We start from the raw sequence: 21,069 nt of genomic DNA, 5'->3' as shown, positions 1-21,069 counted from the left end.
TACTGGGGGAATGCGCAGTGCGGGCACTTGGTTCGGACTCTCTACCGAGGTCGCCCCTATGGAAACACCTAGACATCTCCCTACACACTGGGCAGACCACTCCATAAGAGCCCTCTGTTGCCACGCTATGGTAGGATCGTGGGTACTTAACCAGGAAGCCCCAACACCACTGGGTACGCAGGAGAGTCAATCAGATAGAACTGAATGATCTCCTCATGACCCCCTGCGTAGTCATAGTCAGCGGTGCTGTGACATCCCTGATCAGACCCGACCCCAACGGCCGGCTGTCTAATGCATGGACAGGGAATGGAACTTCTACCGGCCGAAGGGGAATTCCTAACCTAGCACAAAATTTACGATCAATAAAGTTCCCAGCTGCGCCTGAATCTACTAGCGCCTTATGCTGGGAATGAGGTGCCACCTGTGGAAAACGCACAGGAATACTCATGTGACCAACAGAGAGCTCTGGGTAAGTGGGGCGCCTACTCACCTGAAATGACTCCCCAGTGCGTGACCTGTTGTCCCCTCTCTCAGAAGACCCTCCCCAGCACCTGGCCGTGGTGTGTCCTCCACGGCCACAGTTGGTGCAGGGGTTGGCCCTCCTCGGGTTCTCCCTCCTCCTCTCTCTGGCGCCCAGCACCCCCGAGCTCCATAGGAATAGGCTCGGAGGTGCTGGAGGATGGAATGGACGACCCCCACTCGGGACGTCCGCGGGTAGCCAGCAGGGTGTCTAGACTGATGGAGATGTCCACCAGCTGGTCGAACGACAGGTTGGTGTCCCTGCAGGCCATCTCACGACGAACGTCCTCTCGTAGGCTACACCGATAGTGGTCAATGAGGGCCCTCTCATTTCCATCCCGCATCCGCTGCTAGTGTCCGGAACTCCAGTGCGAACTCCTGTGCTCTCCTCTTCCCCTGTCGGAGGTGGAATAGACGCTCTCCCGCCGCTTTCCCCTCAGGTGGATGATCGAAGACAGTCCTGAAGCGGCGGGAAAACTCCGCGTAGGTGATGGTGGCGGCGTCTATTCCCCCTCCATTCGGCGTTGGCCCACTCCAACGCCTTCCCGGAGAGACAGGAGATGAGGGCGGAGACGCTCTCGTATCCCGAGGGCGCCGGGTGTATGGTGGCAAGGTAAAGTTCTACCTGTAGGAGAAAGCCCTGACACCCGGCTGCAGAACCGTCATATGCCCTCGGGAGCGAGAGCCGAATGCCACTGGGTTCCGGTGCTGAGAGAGGAGGACTGGCCGTTGGTGCTGGGATGGTGTGAGAAGGCGTGGGCACCTCCCGATTCATCAACCGGCGCAGACGGTTGGACACCTCGTCCATGGCGACCCCCGAGTTGCCGGATCATGGCGTCCTGGTAATTAATCCGGTCCTCCAGGGAATTGGGTATCGCCGCTGTTCCTGCTGACTCCATGGAGATGGTGTGTTGTTCTGTCATGCGGTGAGGTGTATGTGTGGTGGAAGTCAGGCGCAGGACACCGAGGCTCAGTCCAACAGAGTTTACTCAAAATTTCCAAAAGGAAACGGAAAACAAACGACCTCAAACAACAAGAGGCGAGCATTTACGCAAAATGCGTAAAACACAAAAAATGCAAACAAGAAGCAAAACACGCAGCACAACGACAGGCGAACAACAACACACAATCCTACCAAGCAAAAAGACGGAACTTATAGGACAGGTGATGAATGCACAATAGGACACAGGTGTGACAGACAGACAAAAGCAATCACACACAGAAACATAGATCGGTGGCAGCTAGTACTCCGGGGACGGCGACCGCCGACGCCTGCTCGTACCAGGAGGGGGAGCAGCCTCGGCAGAATCCGTGACAATTGTGTTGTGTGACAAAACTGCACATTTTACAGTGGCCTTTTATTGTTCCCAGCACAAAGTGCAGCTGTGTAATGATCATGCTGTTTAATCAGCTTCTTGATATGACACAACCTGTCAGGTCGATGGATTATCTTGGCAAAGGAGAAATGCTCACTAACAGGGATGTAAACAAATTTGTACACAACATTTCAGAGAAATGAGCTTTTTGTGAGTATGGAAGATTTCTGGGGTCTTTTATTTCAGCTCATGAAACATGGGAACAATGCTCTACATGTTGCGTTTATATTTTTGTTCAGTATATATATATATATATACAGTACCAGTCAAAAGTTTGGACACACCTACTCATTCCAGGGTTTTTCTTTATTTTTACAATTTTCTACATTGTAGAATTATAGTGAGGACATTAAAACTATGAAATAACACATATGGAATCATGTAGTAACCACAAAAATGTTATATGTTAAATATATGTTATATTTGAGATTCTTCAAAGTAGCCACCCTTTGCCTTGATGACAGCTTTGCACACTCTTGGCATTCTCTCAACCATCTTCATGAGGTAGTCACCTGTAATGCACTTCAATTAACAGGTGTGTCTTGTTAAAAGTTAATTTGTGAAATTTCTTTCCTTCTTAATGTGTTTGAGCCAATCAGTTGTGTTGTGACAAGGTTGGGGTGATATACCGAAGATAGTCCTATTTGGTAAAAGACCAAGTCCATTAAACGGCAAGAACAGCTCAAATAAGCAAAGAGAAACGACAGTCCATCATTACCTTAAGACATGAAGGTCAGTCAATACGGAACATTTCAAGAACTTTTCAAGTTTCTTCAAGTGCAGTCGCAAAAACCATCAAGCGCTATGATGAAACTGGCTCTCATGAGGACCGCCACAGGAAAGAAAGACCCAGAGTTACCTCTGCTGCAGAGGATAAGTTCATTAGAGTTAACTGCACCTCAGAATGCAGCCCAAATAAATGCTTCACAGAGTTCAAGTAACAGACACATCTCAACATCAACTGTTCAGAGGAGACTGCGTGAATCAGGACTTCATGGTCGAATTGCTGCAAAGTAACCATTACTAAAGGACACCAATAAGAAGAAGAGACTTGCTTGGACCAAGAAACACAAGCAATGGACATTAGACCGGTGGAAATCTGTCCTGATGAGTCCAAATTTAAGATTTTTGGCAGAGTAGGGGAACGGATGATCTCCGCATGTGTGGTTCCCACTGTGAAGCATTGAAGAGGAGGTGTGATGGTGTGGGGGTGCTTTGCTGGTGACACTGTCTGTGATTTATTTAGAATTCAAGGCACACTTAACCAGCATGGCTACCACAGAATTATGCAGCGATATGCCATCCCATCTGGTTTGCGCTTAGTGGGACTATCATTTGTTTTTAAACAGGACAATGACCCAAAACACACCTCCAGGCTGTGTAAGGTCTATTTGTCCAAGAAGGAGAGTGATGAAGTGCTGCATCAGATGACCTGGCCTCCACAATCACCCGACTTCAACCCAATTGAGATGGTTTGGGATGAGTTGGACCGCAGAGTGAAGGAAAAGCAGCCAACAAGTAGTCAGCATATGTGGGAACTCCTTCAAAACTGTTGGAAAAGCATTCCTCATGAAGCTGGTTGAGAGAATGCCAAGAGTGTGCAAAGCTGTCATCAAGGCAAAGGGTGGCTATTTGAAGAATCTCAAATATAAAATATATTTTGATTTGTTTAACACTTTGTTAGTTACTACATGATTCCATATGTGTTATTTCATAGTTTTGATGTCTTCATTATTATTCTACAATGTAGAAAATAGTAAAAATAAAGACAAACCATTGAATGAGTAGGTGTGTCCAAACCTTTGACTGGTACTGTATATAAATTATATCTATATTCTGGACTCTGACATTGCTTGTTCTGATATTTCTTCATTTCTTTCTTTTTACTTTTGGATTATGTGCGTATTGTTTTGTATTGTTTTCTCTGTATTATCACTGCACTGTTGGAGCTAGAAACACAAGCATTTCGCTGCACCTGTGATAAAATCATCAAATCTGTCTACGCGACCAATAAACTGAAATGTGGCTTTACACACAAATGTTTAATAGGTGCAATGTCCAGGTGGCATAGCTTGTTAAATACATTTTCTAATATCATTGTGTATTAATACCATTGTCTCAACTTCCCTGGGCTACAATAACAGAGAAACTGTCTCCTTATAGCCAAACAAGGGCTCTTCCCTTGTCTCTCCTCCCTCCCCATCTCCCTCCACTTAAAAAGTTCATTGAAAAAGCCTGTAAGATCCTATTTTTTCTATAGAGTGTACAGGCCACGCATGAGTGGATGTGGGATGGCTGGGAGCTAGGTGGGAGGCCCGTAATCATAGATAGTGGAGCGTAGAACGGCACAAGCACTGTGTCACTAGATATTCCTGTCACAGAAGAGGTGGGTCATCTATCTATCAGCCTTCTACCTTTTTCCATCTCTATCTTTCTTTGCTTACTGTCTTTCTGTCTCCATTGTGGTGACGCTGTCCATACCGTTCTCACTTTCTCTCTTCCACATTCCCTGACTTTGACTCTCTCATTTTCAGTATCTTCCTTCTCTCACGTCTCTCTACCTCCTTCCCGACCTCCCTCCACTTCAGTCTAACTCTTTTCCCTCTGACTGTCTATCCTCATTCCCTACTTTGCTTACATAGGCTACACTGTGCAAGTACCTTCCTTACCTTTATTATTATAAGAAAAAGTTAGGGGGTGAAAGCTTTAATATTGCAGATATTGTGGCATCTATCAATGTAATTGTCTGCATCATTTCCAATTCCCCCATATATTTTTTGGTAAATATCTGTTTTTAATATATTTTCCTTCTTTATTATTTTCTCCTAACCCTATCATCCCTCCCCTAATTGGAGTTTTTTTTATTTTATTTTTATTTCACCTTTATTTAACCAGGTAAGCCAGTTGAGAACAGGTTCTCATTTACAACTGCGACCTGGCCAAGATAAAGCAAAGTAGTGCAATAAAAACAACACAGAGTTACATATGGGGTAAAAAAAACATAAAGTCAGAAATACAACAGAAAATATATATACAGTGTGTGCAAATGTAGCAAGTTATGGAGGTAAGGCAATAAATAGGCTATAGTGCAGAATAATTACAATAGTATTAACACTGGAATGCTAGATGTGCAAGAGATTATGTGCAAATAGAGATACTGGGGTGCAAAAGAGCAAATTAAATAACAATATAGGGATGAGGTAGTTGGGTGGGCTAATTTCAGATGGGCTGTGTACAGGTGCAGTGATCGGTAAGGTGCTCTGACAACTGATGCTTAAAGTTATTGGGGGAGATAAGAGTCTCCAGCTTCAGAGATTTTTGCAATTCGTTCCAGTCATTGGCAGCAGAGAACTGGAAGGAATGGCGGCCAAAGGAGGTGTTGGCTTTGGGAATGACCAGTGAGATATACCTGCTGGAGCGCAGACTACGGGTGGGTGCTGCTATGGTGACCAATGAGCTAAGATAAGGCGGGGATTTGCCTAGCAGTGATTTATAGATGGCCTGGAGCCAGTGGGTTTGACGACGAACATTTAGTGAGGACCAGCCAACAAGAGCGTACAGGTCACAGTGGTGGGTAGTGTATGGGGCTTTGGAGACAAAACGGATGGCACTGTGATAGACTACATCCAATTTGCTGAGTAGAGTGTTGGAGGCTATTTTGTAAATGACATCGCCGAAGTCAAGGATCGGTAGGATAGTCAGTTATACGAGGGCATGTTTGGCAGCATGAGTGAAGGAGGGTTTGTTGCGAAATAGGAAGCCGATTCTAGATTTAACTTTGGATTGGAGATTCTTTATGTGAGTCTGGAAGTTGAGTTTACAGTCTAACCAGACACCTAGATATTTGTAGTTGTCCACATACTCTAGGTCAGACCCGTCGAGAGTGGTGATTCTAGTCGGGTGGGCGGGTGCTAGCAGCGTTCGATTGAAAAGCATGCATTTAGTTTTACTAGTGTTTAAGAGCAGTTGAAGGCTACTGAAGGATTGTTGTATGGCATTGAAGCTCGTTTGGAGGTTTGTTAACACAGTGTCCAATGAAGGGCCAGATGTATACAAAATGGTGTCGTCTGCGTAGAGGTGGATCTGAGAGTCACCAGCAGCAAGAGCGACATCATTGATATACACGGAGAAAAGTGTCGGCCCAAGAATTGAACCCTGTGGCACCCCCATAGAGACTTCCATAGGTCCAGACAACAGGCCCTCCGATTTGACACACTGAACTCTATCTGAGAAGTAGTTGGTGAACCAGGCGAGGCAGTCATTTGAGAAACCAAGGCTATTTAGTCTGCCAATAAGAATGCGGTGGTTGACAGAGTCGAAAGCCTTGGCCAGGTCGATGAAGACGGCTGCACAGTACTGTCTATTATCAATCGCGGTTATAATATCGTTTAGGACCTTGAGCGTGGCTGAAGTGCACCCGTGACCAGCTCAGAAACCGGATTGCATAGCGGAGAGGGTACGGTGGTATTCGAAATGGTCGATGATCTGTTTGTTAACTTGGCTTTCGAATACTTTCGAAAGGCAGGGCAGGATGGATATAGGTCTGTAGCAGTTTGGATCTAGAGTGTCACCCCCTTTGAAGAGGGGGATGACCGCGGCAGCTTTCCAATCTCTGGGGATCTCAGACGTTATGAAAGAGAGGTTGAACAGACTAGTAATAGGGGTTGCGACAATTTCGGCGGCTAGTTTTAGGAAGAAAGGGTCCAGATTGTCTAGCCCAGCTGATTTGTAGGGGTCCAGATTTTGCAGCGCTTTCAAAACATCAGCTGTCTGAATTTGTGTGAAGGAGAAGCGGGGGGGGCATGGGCAAATTGCAGCAGAGGGTGCAGAGTTGGTGGCCGGGTTAGTGGTAGCCAGATGGAAAGCATGGCCAGCTGTAGCAAAATGCTTGTTGAAATTCTCGATTATTGTAGATTTATCGGTGGTGATAGTGTTTCCTAGCCTCAGTGCAGTGGGCAGCTGGGAGGAAGTGCTCTTATTTGTGTCCAAATTTCTGGAGAACAGTACTTAGGCCTCTACTTCCAGCTTATACATACTATATACATTTTACGGACACAGTATTCTTTACATGAGTTATCTAGGTTTTTTGTTATTTTTAGTCCCACCCTTCAGCTCCCCTCAACCCTTCCCATCTATCTCTGAACACCATCCCGTTTATATTAGCCATATATTTTACAACTGTGCTGTTTCACAAAAGTCCTGAACCTTTCTATTCTCATAGTTCCTACAGATGGTAAAAAAAATAAAAATAAAAAAAAATATATATATATATATATATATATACTGTAAGAGTATTTTTATATTATTGATCGATTGACTATGACTTTTCAAATCACCCAGCAGTGCTATCTGCAGAGTTAGCTCCAGGTAAATGTTGTAATTCTTCACCCATTCCTGAACCTGCGACCAAAAACAAACTATTTCAGTGGAGGCTGCTGAGGGGAGGACGGCTCATAATAATGGCTGGAACAGAGTGAATGGAATGGCATCAAACCATGTGTTTGATGTATTTGATGCCATTCCACTGATTGTGCTCCAGCCATTACCATGAGCCTGTCCTCCCCAATTAAGGTGCCACCAACCTCCTGTGTATGGGCAGTACCAAAACAAGTGATCAAATGATTCTGTCTCTTTGCAGCAAAATCTGCAGAGCTGGGATGGTTGTATCACCCATATACAGTGGGGAAAAAAAGTATTTAGTCAGCCACCAATTGTGCAAGTTCTCCCACTTAAAAAGATGAGAGAGGCCTGTAATTTTCATCATAGGTACACGTCAACTATGACAGACAAAATGAGAAAAAAAAATCCACAAAATCACATTGTAGGATTTTTAATGAATTTATTTGCAAATTATGGTGGAAAATAAGTATTTGGTCAATAACAAAAAAGTTTCTCAATACTTTGTTATATACCCTTTGTTGGCAATGACACAGGTCAAACGTTTTCTGTAAGTCTTCACAAGGTTTTCACACACTGTTGCTGGTATTTTGGCCCATTCCTCCATGCAGATCTCCTCTAGAGCAGTGATGTTTTGGGGCTGTCGCTGGGCAACACGGACTATCAACTCCCTCCAAAGATTTTCTATGGGGTTGAGATCTGGAGACTGGCTAGGCCACTCCAGGACCTTGAAATGCTTCTTACGAAGCCACTCCTTCGTTGCCCGGGCGGTGTGTTTGGGATCATTGTCATGCTGAAAGACCCAGCCACGTTTCATCTTCAATGCCCTTGCTGATGGAAGGAGGTTTTCACTCAAAATCTCACGATACATGGCCCCATTCATTCTTTCCTTTACACGGATTAGTCATCCTGGTCCCTTTGCAGAAAAACAGCCCCAAAGCATGATGTTTCCACCCCCATGCTTCACAGTAGGCATGGTGTTATTTGGATGCAACTCAGCATTCTTTGTCCTCCAAACACGACGAGTTGAGTTTTTACCAAAAAGTTCTATTTTGGTTTCATCTGACCATATGACATTCTCCCAATCCTCTTCTGGATCATCCAAATGCACTCTAGCAAACTTCAGACGGGCCTGGACATGTACTGGTTTAAGCAGGGGGACACGTCTTGCACTGCAGGATTTGAGTCCCTGGCGGCGTAGTGTGTTACTGATGGTAGGCTTTGTTACTTTGGTCCCAGCTCTCTGCAGGTCATTCACTAGGTCCCCCCCGTGTGGTTCTGGGATTTTTGCTCACCGTTCTTGTGATCATTTTGACCCCACGGGGTGAGATCTTGCGTGGAGCCCCAGATCGAGGGAGATTATCAGTGGTCTTGTATGTCTTCCATTTCCTAATAATTGCTCCCACAGTTGATTTCTTCAAACCAAGCTGCTTACCTATTGCAGATTCAGTCTTCCCAGCCTGGTGCAGGTCTACAATTTTGTTTCTGGTGTCCTTTGACAGCTCTTTGGTCTTGGCCATAGTGGAGTTTGGAGTGTGACTGTTTGAGGTTGTGGACAGGTTACTTTTATACTGATAACAAGTTCAAACAGATGCCATTAATACAGGTAACGAGTGGAGGACAGAGGAGCCTCTTAAAGAAGAAGTTACAGGTCTGTGAGAGCCAGAAATCTTGCTTGTTTGTAGGTGACCAAATACTTATTTTCCACCATAATTTGCAAATAAATTCATTAAAAATCCTACAATGTGATTTTCTGGATTTTTTTTTCTCAATTTGTCTGTCATAGTTGACGTGTACCTATGATGGAAATTACAGGCCTCTCTCATATTTTTAAGTCGGAGAACTTGCACAATTGGTGGCTGACTAAATACTTTTTTTCCCCACTGTATATAACATTATATTGGTTGAAATAATTGTATATAGTAATTTCAATTGACAAGCTCTAAGTTTTGAATCCAGAGTCATTTTGTGTATCAGTTCATAAATCATGTGTCATGGAATCGGTAAATTGAAAATCTCTTCCCAGCTATTTTGCAACCTGTACGGCACAGCTGTCAAATTGTTTTATCCTTAAATGAAACTGGTATACTTTTTTATTTATCCCAATTTTCTTTAACCAATTTTGGTCTTTAATGCAGGGCCGACAGACAAGTTCCTTACTTTCTCTCCCTCCCACTTGCCACTTCCATTTTGGCGGTAATGCTGCAATTAGTTGGCTATAATTTTGAATAGAGCAGACATTTCCATATATTTTTATTAGCTGCATGTGTGACATAACTCCACCAGTCCTATTTATGATATAATTTACAAAGATTATACAGTTTTTTAGTATATTCGAGTTTAACCATAACATTTGTTGTAATATTTGTTCTGTCTTTTCTGGAGGATTAAACTGAAATAGCAAACAACTTTCTATGGCTTGCTTTAAAAATAGCGATATTTTGGAGATTATTTCATTTTCAAATATCCGAAAGTGTGAGGTTGTAATCTGAATAAAGGGAAAAAGGCCATTCTTGAACACGGGGTGAGCCATTCTTACTAATCTGCTAGAAAACCAGTTCCGATTTAAGTATACTTTTTGTATGACTGAAGCCTTTAGTGAGAGGTCTAATGCTTTAATATTTAATAATTTCTGCCCTCCGAATTCATATTAATGATATAAATAGGCCCATTTAATTTTGTCTGGGTTGCCATTCCAAATAAAATTGAATATTTCTTGCTCATTTAATGAAAAATAAAAAAAGTTGTTAGGTGTAGGCAGGGCCATAAGCAACTAGGTAAACTGGGATATGACTAAAGAGTTAATCAGGGTGATTTTTTCCACAAATAGACAGCTATTTTCCTTTCCATGACAGCAAGATCTTATCTATTTTTGCAAACTTTCTATTAAAATGTATTGTAGTGAGATAATTTATTTATTTTGGGATATGAATACCTAGTATGTCCACTTCACCGTTAGACCATTTTATTGGTAAACTACACGGTAATGTAAAAGTTGTATTTTTTAGTGATCCAATACGTAATATAGTACATTTCTCATAATTTGATTGTAATCCAGAGAGGTTAGAAAAATGATCTACATCCTATATGAGGCTATGGAGGGATCCAAATTCTGGATTTAAAAGAAAACATCAATCATAAGCGTACAATGACACCTTTGTTTTTAAGCTCTGGATTTCAAGCCCCTTGATATTATTGTTGGATCTGATTATAATAGCTAACATTGTGATGGCCATAATAAATAGATATGCCGATAGTGGACAACCTTGTTTTACTCCTCTTGACAGTATAATACTTTCTGAGAAGTAGCCATAATTTACTATTTTACACCTAGGGTTACTATATATAACTTTAACCCATTGTATAAGAGATTCTCACAAATTTAAATATTCCAGGCATTTATATATAAACCCCAGTCGTACTTTATCAAATGCCTTTTCGAAGTCTGCTATGAATAGCAGGCCTGGTTTCCCATATTTTCCATAGTGTTCTATTGTTTCCAATACTTGCCTTATATTATCTCCAATGTATCTTCCATGTAAAAAACCTGTCTGATTAGAATGAATAATATCCGACAATACCTTTTTAATTCTATGCGCTATGCATTTTGCTAGAATTTTGCATCACAACACTGAAGTGTAAGGGGCCTCCAATTTTTTTAATGGACTGGATCTTTATATTTACCACCTGGGTCCTGTTTCAGTAATAGTGAAATCAGACCTTCTTGTTGAGTATCTATATATTTTTATAGGAGTGGTTAAAACATGCTAATAATGGTCCTCTGAGTACATAATGTACCTCAACTGGTATGCCATCCAGCCCTTCAATTTTCCCTGATTTAAAGGCTTTAATTGCATCAATAAGTTCCTCCTCTGTAATTTGGTCTTCACATGAATCTTTCAGTACAGCTGTTAACCTCTTAAGGATCGGACCCTTTTTTTTCAATTTTCGCCTAAAATGACATACCCAAATCTAACTGCCTATAGCTCAGGACCTGAAGCAAGGATATGCATATTCTTTATACCATTTGAAAGGAAACACTTAGAAGTTTGTGGAAATGTGAAATTAATGTAGGAGAATAAACATATTAGATCTGGTAAAAGATATTACAAACAAAAAAACATGCGTTTTCTATATATATTTTTTTGTTCCATCATCTTTGAAATACAAGAGAAAGGCCACAATATAATATTGCAGGTTAGGCGCAATTTAGATTTTGGCCATTAGATGGCAGCAGTGTGTGTGCAAAGTTTAAGATTGATCCAGTGAAGCATTGCAATACTGGACTATTTTGTGTTAAGTCTGCCCAAATTTGCCGAATTGGTCAATTGATACATTTTCAAGTACATAACTAGAGAGAACATACAAAAATCGTAATAAAAAATCTAAGTTTACACACTCCCAGGAATGTCATACATGATGGATCATTAGCTTATACAATAACTTTCACACATCTAGATGGCCGGGCGGTGTGGGTGTGGAGCCAGAGACAGCAGGGGTTCAAACTGTAGGACCCAGTTCCTACATTTGAATATAAGAATGGATTTTATCAAACACAGATATGCTATATTTTATCTCTGGGACCCTTAGGATGGCAAATCAGAGCAAGATTACTGAATGTAAGTACATTATTTCACTTCAGAGGTGAATGTATCAAACCAGTTGCCGTGATACGTTTTTTGTGGTTGTGCACTCTCCTCAAACAATAGCATGGTATTTTTTCACTGTAATAGCTACTGTAAATTGGACATTGCAGTTAGATTAACAAGAATTTAAGCTTTCAGCCCATATAAGACATGTCTATGTCCTGGAAAGTTTGCTGTTACTTACAACAGTCATGCTAATCACATTAGCTCATGTTAGCTCAACCGTCCCGTATACGGGACACCGATCCCGTAGAGGTTAATTTTACATTATTAATAGAAAAATTAAACTTGTAATTAACTTCGGTTAGTGGAGATGGAGGAGACTGAAACGAAAACATATGGTTAAAGTACTTTGCTTCCTCTTTCAAAATATTGTTTGTGTCACGGATTCTGCCGAGGCTGCTCCTCCTCCTTGCTCGGGCAGGCTTCGGCGTTTGTCGTCCCCGGAGTACTAGCTACTGCCGATCGATGTTTTCGGTGTTTGTCTTGTGTTGTCTAGTTAGTACACCTGTTGCATATTAGTGTTGATTGTGTAGCATATAAGTTCCCTTGTTTTACATTTGGGCTTTGTGTGTTATTGTTCATTGTCTTGTTGATGTTCGGCCTAGTTACTACTTCGGATTACGCATATGGTGTTTTTCCCTCCAGTGTTGGAGACGTTTGTTTTGTGCGTAACGCTCAGTAAAGTAGTCAACCTTGATTCTCTGTGTCCTGCGTCTGACTTCACTCGCCGCGTACACATCACCTCCTGACAGAATAACACACCACCATGGAGTAAGCAGGACCAGCGGTACCAACGGAGTCTTTAGAGGAGCGCGTCAGCAGCCAAGACGCCATGATCCGAAGACTCGGCACCGCCATGCAGGATGTGATGGACACTTTGAGCCGATGGGAAAGAGGAGGTTTGCCCACACCTCCTCCTACAATACCACCACCATCGGCCAGACCCATCGTTCCATCTCCGGAGTCCAGTGGGTTTCGGCTCTCGCTCCCGAGGGCTTATGATGGCACCGCAGCCGGGTGTCAGGGTTTCCTGCTTCAAGTAGAACTCTACCTGGCAACCATTCACCCGGCGCCCTCGGGATACGAGAGCGTTTCCGCCCTCATCTCCTGTCTATCCGGCAAGGCATTGGAGTGGGCCAATGCCGAATGGAGGGGAATAGACGCCGCCACCATCAGTTATGCAGAGTTCTCCTGCCGCTTCAGGGCGGTTTTCGATCATCCCCCAGAGGGGAAAGCGTCGGGGGAGCGTCTGTTCCACCTCCGACAGGGGAAGAGGAGCGCGCAAGATTTCGCCCTGGATTTCCGGACTCTGGCGGCCAATGCGGGATGGAATGAGAGGGCCCTCATCGACCACTATAGGTGCAGCCTACGGGAGGATGTTCGCAGAGAGTTGGCCTGCAGGGACACCAACTTGAGCTTCGATCAGTTGGTGGACATGTCGATCCGTCTGGATACCCTGCTGGCTACCCGCGGACGTCCGGAGTTAAGGCCGTCCATTCCATCCCCCAGCACCTCCGAGCCGAGCCCTATGGAGCTCGGGGGTGCTGGTGCTAGAGAGAGGAGGAGTGAGACCCGGAGAGAGGCCGTCCCCTGCACCAGCTGTGGCCGTAGAGGACACACTGCGGTTCAGTGCTGGGGAGGGTCTCCTGGGAATCGAGGCAGCAGGTCACGCACTGATGAGTCATTCCAGGTGAGTAAGCGCCCAACTCACCCAGAGCTCTCTGTTGTCCACTTGTGTATCCAAGTTGAATTTCCCCAGGTTTCATTTCATTCCCAGCATAAGGCGCTAGTCGATTCAGGCGCAGCTGGGAATTTTATTGATCGCAATTTCTGTTACAAGTTAGGTATTCCCCTCCTACCAGTAGATGTGCCTTTCCCTATCCATGCCCTAGACAGCCGTCCTTTGGGGTCAGGATTGATTAGGGAGGTCACGGCGCCACTTAAGATGAAGACGCAGGGGGGTCATGAGGAAATTATACAGTTGTATCTGATCGACTCTCCTGCGTTTCCCGTGATGCTGGGGCTTCCTTGGTTAATATCTCATGACCCCAACATTTCGTGGCAACAGAGGGCTCTCAGGGAGTGGTCTGATCAGTGTGTCTGGCGGTGTGTAGGTGTTTCCGACAACGGTGGAGAGTCCGAACCAAGTACCCGCACTGCACATTCCTCCTGAGTATAATGATTTGGCACTCGTCTTCAGTAAGAAGAGGGCGACTCAATTACCACCGCATAGACAGGGGGATTGTGCGATAGACCTCCAGGCAGGCGCTGCACTTCCGCGTAGTCATGTGTATCCTCTGTCTCAAGAGGAGACGGTGGCTATGGAAACATACATTGCCGAATCTCTGGGACAGGGATACATACGGCCCTCCACTTCTCCTGCGTCCTCGAGTTTCTTTTTTGTGAAGAAGAAGAATGGAGGGTTGCGCCCGTGTATAGATTACCGTAGTCTCAATCAGATTACTATTAAATATAGTTATCCTCTCCCTCTGATTGCGAGTATGACGGAGTCATTACACGGAGCGCGATTCTTCACAAAATTGGATCTCAGGAGTGCTTACAACCTGGTGCGCATTAGGGAGGGAGATTAATGGAAAACAGCATTTAGTACCACCTCGGGTCACTATGAGTATCTCGTCATGCCATACGGGTTAATGAATGCTCCTTCAGTATTCCAATCATTTGTGGACGAGATTTTCCGGGATTTGCATGGGCAGGGTGTAGCGGTGTATATTGACGACATTCTAATATACTCTGCTACACGAGCCGAGCATGTGGCCCTGGTGCGTCGGGTGTTGGATAGGCTGTTGGAGCATGACTTGTATGTGAAGGCTGAGAAATGCCTGTTTTTCCAGGAGTCCATCTCCTTCCTGGGACACCGGTTGTCCGCGTCAGGGGTGGAGATGGAGATTGACCGCGTTTCAGCCGTGCGTAATTGGCAGACTCCCACCACGGTTAAGGAGGTGCAGCGGTTTTTGGGTTTTGCCAATTACTACTGGAGGTTTATCCGGGGTTTTGGACAGGGTAGCAGCTCCCATCACCTCCCTGCTAAAGGGGGGCCCGGTGCGTTTGCAGTGGTCGGCTGAGGCGGACAGGGCGTTTAGACATCTGAAGGACCTGTTCACCTCGGTTCCAGTGCTGGCACATCCGGACCCCTCTTTGGCGTTCCAAGTGGAGGTGGACGCGTCAGAGGCGGGTATTGGGGCTGTACTGTCTCAACGCTTGGGCACGCCTCATAAACTCCGTCCCTGTGCCTTTTACTCTAAGAAACTCAGCCCGGCGGAACGTAATTAAGACATGGGGGACAGGGAGCTGCTAGCTGTGGTCCAAGCCCTAAAGGTGGGGAGGCATTGGCTTGAGGGGGCTCAACACCCTTTTCTCATTCTGACTGACCATCGTAACCTGGAGTACACCCGGGCAGCTAGGAGACTTAACCCTCGTCAGGCTAGGTGGGCCATGTTTCTGGCTCGGTTTGTCTTTAAGCTCACCTATATACCAGGGTCACAGAACGTTAAGGCAGACGCCCTGTCCCGGCGATATGACACAGAGGAGAGGTCCATTGAGCCCACTCCCATACTTCCAGAGTCTTGTCTGGTGGCACCGGTGGTGTGGGAGCCCGATGCGGAGATCGAGCGGGCGTTACGTACCGACCCTACTCCTCCAGAGTGTCCGGAGGGGCGGAAGTACGTGCCGCTCGAGATCCATGATCGACTAATTTATTGGGCTCACACGTCACCCTCCTCTGGTCATCCTGGTATTGGCCGGACAGTGCACTGCCTTAGTGAAAAGTACTGGTGGCCAACATTGGCAAAGGACGTGAGGGTTTATGTCTCCTCCTGCTCGGTGTGCGCTCAGTGTAAGGCACCTAGACACCTGCCCAGGGGGAAGTTACAACGCCTACCCGTTCCACAACGGCCGTGGTCTCACCTATCGGTGGACTTTGTCACGGACCTTCCCCCCTCCCAGGGGAATACCACTATTTTGGTCATTGTGGATCGGTTTTCTAAGGCCTGCCATCTCATTCCAATGCCGGGTCTCCCTACTGCCCTACAAACTGCTGAGGCCCTGTTTACTCACGTCTTCCGGCACTACGGGGTACCTGAGGATATAGTGTCTGATCGGGGTCCCCAGTTCACCTCTAGAGTCTGGAGGGCGTTTATGGAACGCTTGGGGGTCTCGGTTAGCCTTACCTCGGGTTTCCACCCTGAGAGTAATGGGCAGGTGGAGAGAGTAAACCAGGATGTGGGTAGGTTTCTGAGGTCCTATTGCCAGGACCGGCAGGAGGAGTGGTCGGGGTATATCCCCTGGGCAGAGATTGCCCAGAACTCACTTCGCCACTCCTCTACTAACCTGACTCCTTTTCAGTGTGTGTTGGGGTATCAGCCGGTTCTGGCACCCTGGCATCAGAGCCAGATCGAGGCTCCTGCGGTGGATGAATGGTTTCGGCGCTCGGAGGAAACATGGAACGGTGCGCATGTCCATCTGCAGCGGGCTATCCGTAGGCATAAGGCGAGCGCCGATCGCCACCGCAGTGAGGGTCCAGTGTATGCACCTGGAAATCGAGTCTGGCTCTCGACTCGAAACCTGCCCCTTCGCCTGCCCTGCCGGAAGCTGGGTCGGCGGTTTGTGGCGCCATTTAAAGTCCTGAGGAGATTGAACGAGGTATGTTACAGGTTACAACTGCCCAATGATTATCGCATTAACCCCTCGTTCCATGTGTCTCTCCTCAGGCCGGTGGTAGCTGGTCCACTCCAGGAGAATGAGATACGAGAGGCTCCTCCGCCCCCACTGGACATCGAGGGGGCTCCGGCGTACTCAGTCCGGTCCATCGTGGATTCGAGACGTCGGATGGGGGGTCTGCAGTATCTCGTGGAGTGGGAGGGGTACGGTCCGGAGGAACGGTGCTGGGTGCCTAGGTGGGACATCTTAGATCCCTCCCTCTTGACGGAGTTCCACCGGAGTCATCCCACTCGCCCTGCTCTGCGTCCTCCTGGCCGTCCCCGAGGCCGGGGTCGGCGCACGGCTGGAGCCACGCGTCAAGGGGGGGTACTGTCACGGATTCTGCCGAGGCTGCTCCTCCTCCTTGCTCGGGCAGGCTTCGGCGTTCGTTGTCCCTGGAGTACTAGCTACTGCCGATCGATGTTTTCGGTGTTTGTCTTGTGTTGTCTAGTTAGTACACCTGTTGCATATTAGTGTTGATTGTGTAGCATATAAGTTCCCTTGTTTTACGTTTGGGCTTTGTGTGTTATTGTTCATTGTCTTGTTGATGTTCGGCCTAGCTACTACTTCGGATTACGCATATGGTGTTTTTCCCTCCAGTGTTGGAGACGTTTGTTTTGTGCGTAACGCTCAGTAAAGTAGTCAACCTTGATTCTCTGTGTCCTGCGTCTGACTTCACTCGCCGCGTACACATCACCTCCTGACAGTTTGGTGAATCATGGGTGACTTATTTTTGGTAGCATTTCTATGTTGAAGATTAAAAAAGAATTTGGTGCATTTTTCCCCATATTCCATCCAGTTTGCTTTATTTTTTATAATATATAACACTTGATCTTTCTTTAATAAGTTCCTCCAGTTCTTTTTGTCTATCTGTACTGTTAGTCCCTCTATTTCCTTTGTTAATATGTACTCTTTTGACCTGAATTGCTTTTGTTTTAAAGATGAGTATTTCATTGCATGGCCTCTAAAGGCACATTTAAAAGTGTCACATACAATAAGGGGATCTGCTGTACCTATGTTATGTCGGAAAACGTTTTTGGTTAAAAACAAGTTGTCTTCCAATATGCTTTGATTACATTTCCAATATCCCCGCCCATGTGAATTCTGTAAGAGAAATTTATATGGCAATTATTTATTACCAGTACGTGTACTCCGAGCATGAGGTGACCATCTGGCAAGTGTCTTCACTGACATTTTCAACCTGTCCCTGACTGACTCTGTAATACCAACATGTTTCAAGCAGACCACCATAGTCCCTGTGCCCAAGAACACTAAGGTAACCTGCCTAAATGACTACCGACCCGTAGCACTCACGTCTGTAGCCATGAAGTGCTTTGAAAGGCTGGTCATGGCTCACATCAACACCATTATCCCAGACACCCTAGACCCACTCCAATTTGCATACCGCCCCAACAGATCCACAGATGATGCAATCTCTATTGCAATCCACACTGCCCTTTCCCACCTGGACAAAAGGAACACCTATGTGAGAATGCTATTATTTGACTACAGCTCAGCGTTCAACACCATACTGACCTCAAATATCATCACTAAACTAAGGACCCTGGGAATAAACACCTCCCTCTGCAACTTAAGATCCTGGACTTCCTGAAGGGCCAACCCCAGGTGGTAAGGGTAGGTAACAACACATCTGCCATGCTGATCCTCAACATGGGGGCCCCTCAGGGGTGCGTGCTCAGTCCCCTCCTGTACTCTCTGTTCACCCATGACTGCATGGCCAGGCACGACTCCAACACAATCATTAAGTTTGCCGACGACACAACAGTGGTAGGCCTGATCACCGACAACGATGAGACAGCCTATGGGGAGGAGGTCAGAGACCTGGCCGTGTGGTGCCAGGATAACAACCTCTCTCTCAACATGATCAAGACAAAGGAGATGGTTGTGGACTACAGGAAAAAGAGGACTGAGCACGCCCCCATTCTCATCGATGGGGCTGTAGTGGAACAGGTTAAGAGCTTCAAGTTCATTGGTGTTCCCTCAAAACTATCATGGTCCAAACACACCAAGACAGTCGTGAAGAGGGCACGACAAAGCCTATTCCCCCTAAGGAGACTGAAAAGATTTGGCATGGGTCCTCAGATCATCAAAAAGTAATACAGCTGCACCATCGAGAGCATCCTGATTGGTTGCATCACTGTCTGGTATGGCAACTGCTCGGCCTCCGACTGCCAGGCACTACAGAGGGTAGTGCTTACGGCCCAGTACATCACTGGGGCCAAGCTTCCTGCCATCCAGGACCTTTATACCAGGTGGTGTCAGAGGAAGAGCCTAAAAATTGTCAAAGACTCCAGCCACCCTAGACATAGACTGTTCTCTCTGCTACCGCACGGCAAGCGGTACCGGAGCACCAAGTCTAGGTCCAAAAGGCTTCTTAATAGCTTCTATCCCCAAGCCATAAGACTCCTGAACAGCTAATCAAATGGCTATACAGAATATTTGCATTGTCCCCCCCCATCCCCTCTTTTACGCTGCTGCTACTCTCTGTTTATTATCTATGCATAGTCACTTTAACTCTACCTACATGTACATATTACCTCAATTACCTCAACTAACCTGTGCCCCCGCACATTTACTCTGTACCGGTACCCCCTGAATATAGCCTTGCTACTGTTATTTTACTGCTGCTCTTTAATTATTGAACACCTTTGGGATGAATTGGAACGCCATCTGCGAGCCAGGCCTAATCGCCCAACATCAATGCCTGACCTCACTAATGCTCTTGTGGCTGAATGCAAGCAAGTCCACGCAGCAATGTTCCAACATCTAGTGGAAAGAGTGGAGGTTGTTTTAGTAGCAAAGGGGGGACCAACACCATATTAATGTCCATGATTTTGGAATGAGATGTTCGACGAGCAGGTGTCCACATACTTTTGGTCATGTAGTGTACCTTGCGGATCTGTTTGGACAGTTTGCACATTCGGATCAAAATTATTGTTAATTAATATCATCACCCCTTTTGAGTTTCTTTGTCTATGGGAGAAGTACATTTCGCCCCCCAGTCCTTTTCCCATACAACTTCATCTAAAATTGAGTTTCTTGTAAACAATAGATATGATATTCCTTCTCTTTTAGCCAGGTAAATACTGATCGTCTTTTCTTATTATCTGCTAAGCCATTACAATTATAACTGGCTATACTTATTTCACCATTTACCATAATGAGATACAAGTTAAAATTCTATTTATCATAATATATGTTTGTAAACTTACCATTAAAAAGTACCATGATGATTGAGTGTTCATATTCCTGTACCATAATATTTGCACTGCTACTGAGTAAACCTCCAATTGTTCTCCACTATTCCACCCGCTAAAACCTCCCCCCATCCCAAGTTGGGTTGCCGTCCCCCACTATTCCCCCATGACTGGCAGACTACCCCTGTCCATCTGCATCCTAGGGCCTTAAAGAGATTGGGACCCAACCTTTGAAAGGAGCAGACCGTGCCACCTACAGAACAGAAGCAGATTAACAGCCAAAGGCATTTCCAACGCCCTCACCTCGATTATATTGTATACAGTTATTTAAATGTTTTATATATATATAAAAAATGATTGCATATCTTAATTTATTTCCACAATTAAATAATAATATGCATAATAATGTAGGTACTTCCTACAAAGGATTGTTACTTATAACCAGGACTGGCATTACAAAAATTACATTGTTGGCAAGCAATTATTTTTTTGGCAAACAATTATTGTGATTCACCCTATACCGCCCCTAACATCATTACCCCATAGCAACAGATGTGGGATACATACACACACTTTCCCACCCACTCCCCCACAAACAACCACAAGTTCAGATGTTCAACAGTTGTTCCATCCCGGAGCCCAACTCAAGAGAAGACTTGATGTGTGAATGCGTTGTAGCTGTTTGAGAAGGCATTCCAAATTGGATAAGGATGGGGAGATTTGATTAACCAATGTCTAGTCCTAGCTGATGGAGCTCGGATACCCCCCTTTCCCCCGAAACAAACACACTTTTCCAATCACACAAACACACACTCCATCTTCCACCACAGCCACACTCCCCCCTACATATACAACCGCACATCCCCCCATCCTGTGCCTTCTATGTCCTCTGTTTACTGTGGTTTTATCTCTACCATGTTGATTCCTGCCTCATTTTGGGCTTTTCTGTCCTTTCTTCTAATGCTGTCTTTTATCTATAAATAGAAAGTGAAATACAAATTATTTTACAACATTCCCTATCTTGAATGGTATATTGTATTTGAAGTTTATTTCTTTATTAATTGTTGTATTGTACTATATTCCTGTTTTTTATTACAACCCCTACCATGGATAGTCTTGGATGTTGGGTATTATCAAGTATTGATGGCTAGCTTCCCTTGCACTCAAGTTTTTTCTGTCCCTGCGGTGGGT

At 45.3% G+C, this 21,069-nt stretch overlaps 1 protein-coding gene across 1 annotated transcript in view; it reads right to left on the bottom strand.

Annotated features, from left to right (window-relative positions):
- The window catches only part of LOC121579322 (protein turtle homolog B-like), a 222,095-nt gene that overhangs the window by 72,551 nt on the left and 128,475 nt on the right, over nt 1-21,069 (bottom strand). The gene's annotated exons all lie outside the window — the stretch shown is intronic.

The sequence above is a fragment of the Coregonus clupeaformis genome, chromosome 13 (genome assembly GCF_020615455.1).
Source record: "Coregonus clupeaformis isolate EN_2021a chromosome 13, ASM2061545v1, whole genome shotgun sequence".
Taxonomy (NCBI): domain Eukaryota; kingdom Metazoa; phylum Chordata; class Actinopteri; order Salmoniformes; family Salmonidae; genus Coregonus; species Coregonus clupeaformis.
The sequence above is the reverse complement of the archived record's forward strand: the minus strand, read 5'-3'. Positions and strand labels throughout refer to the sequence as shown.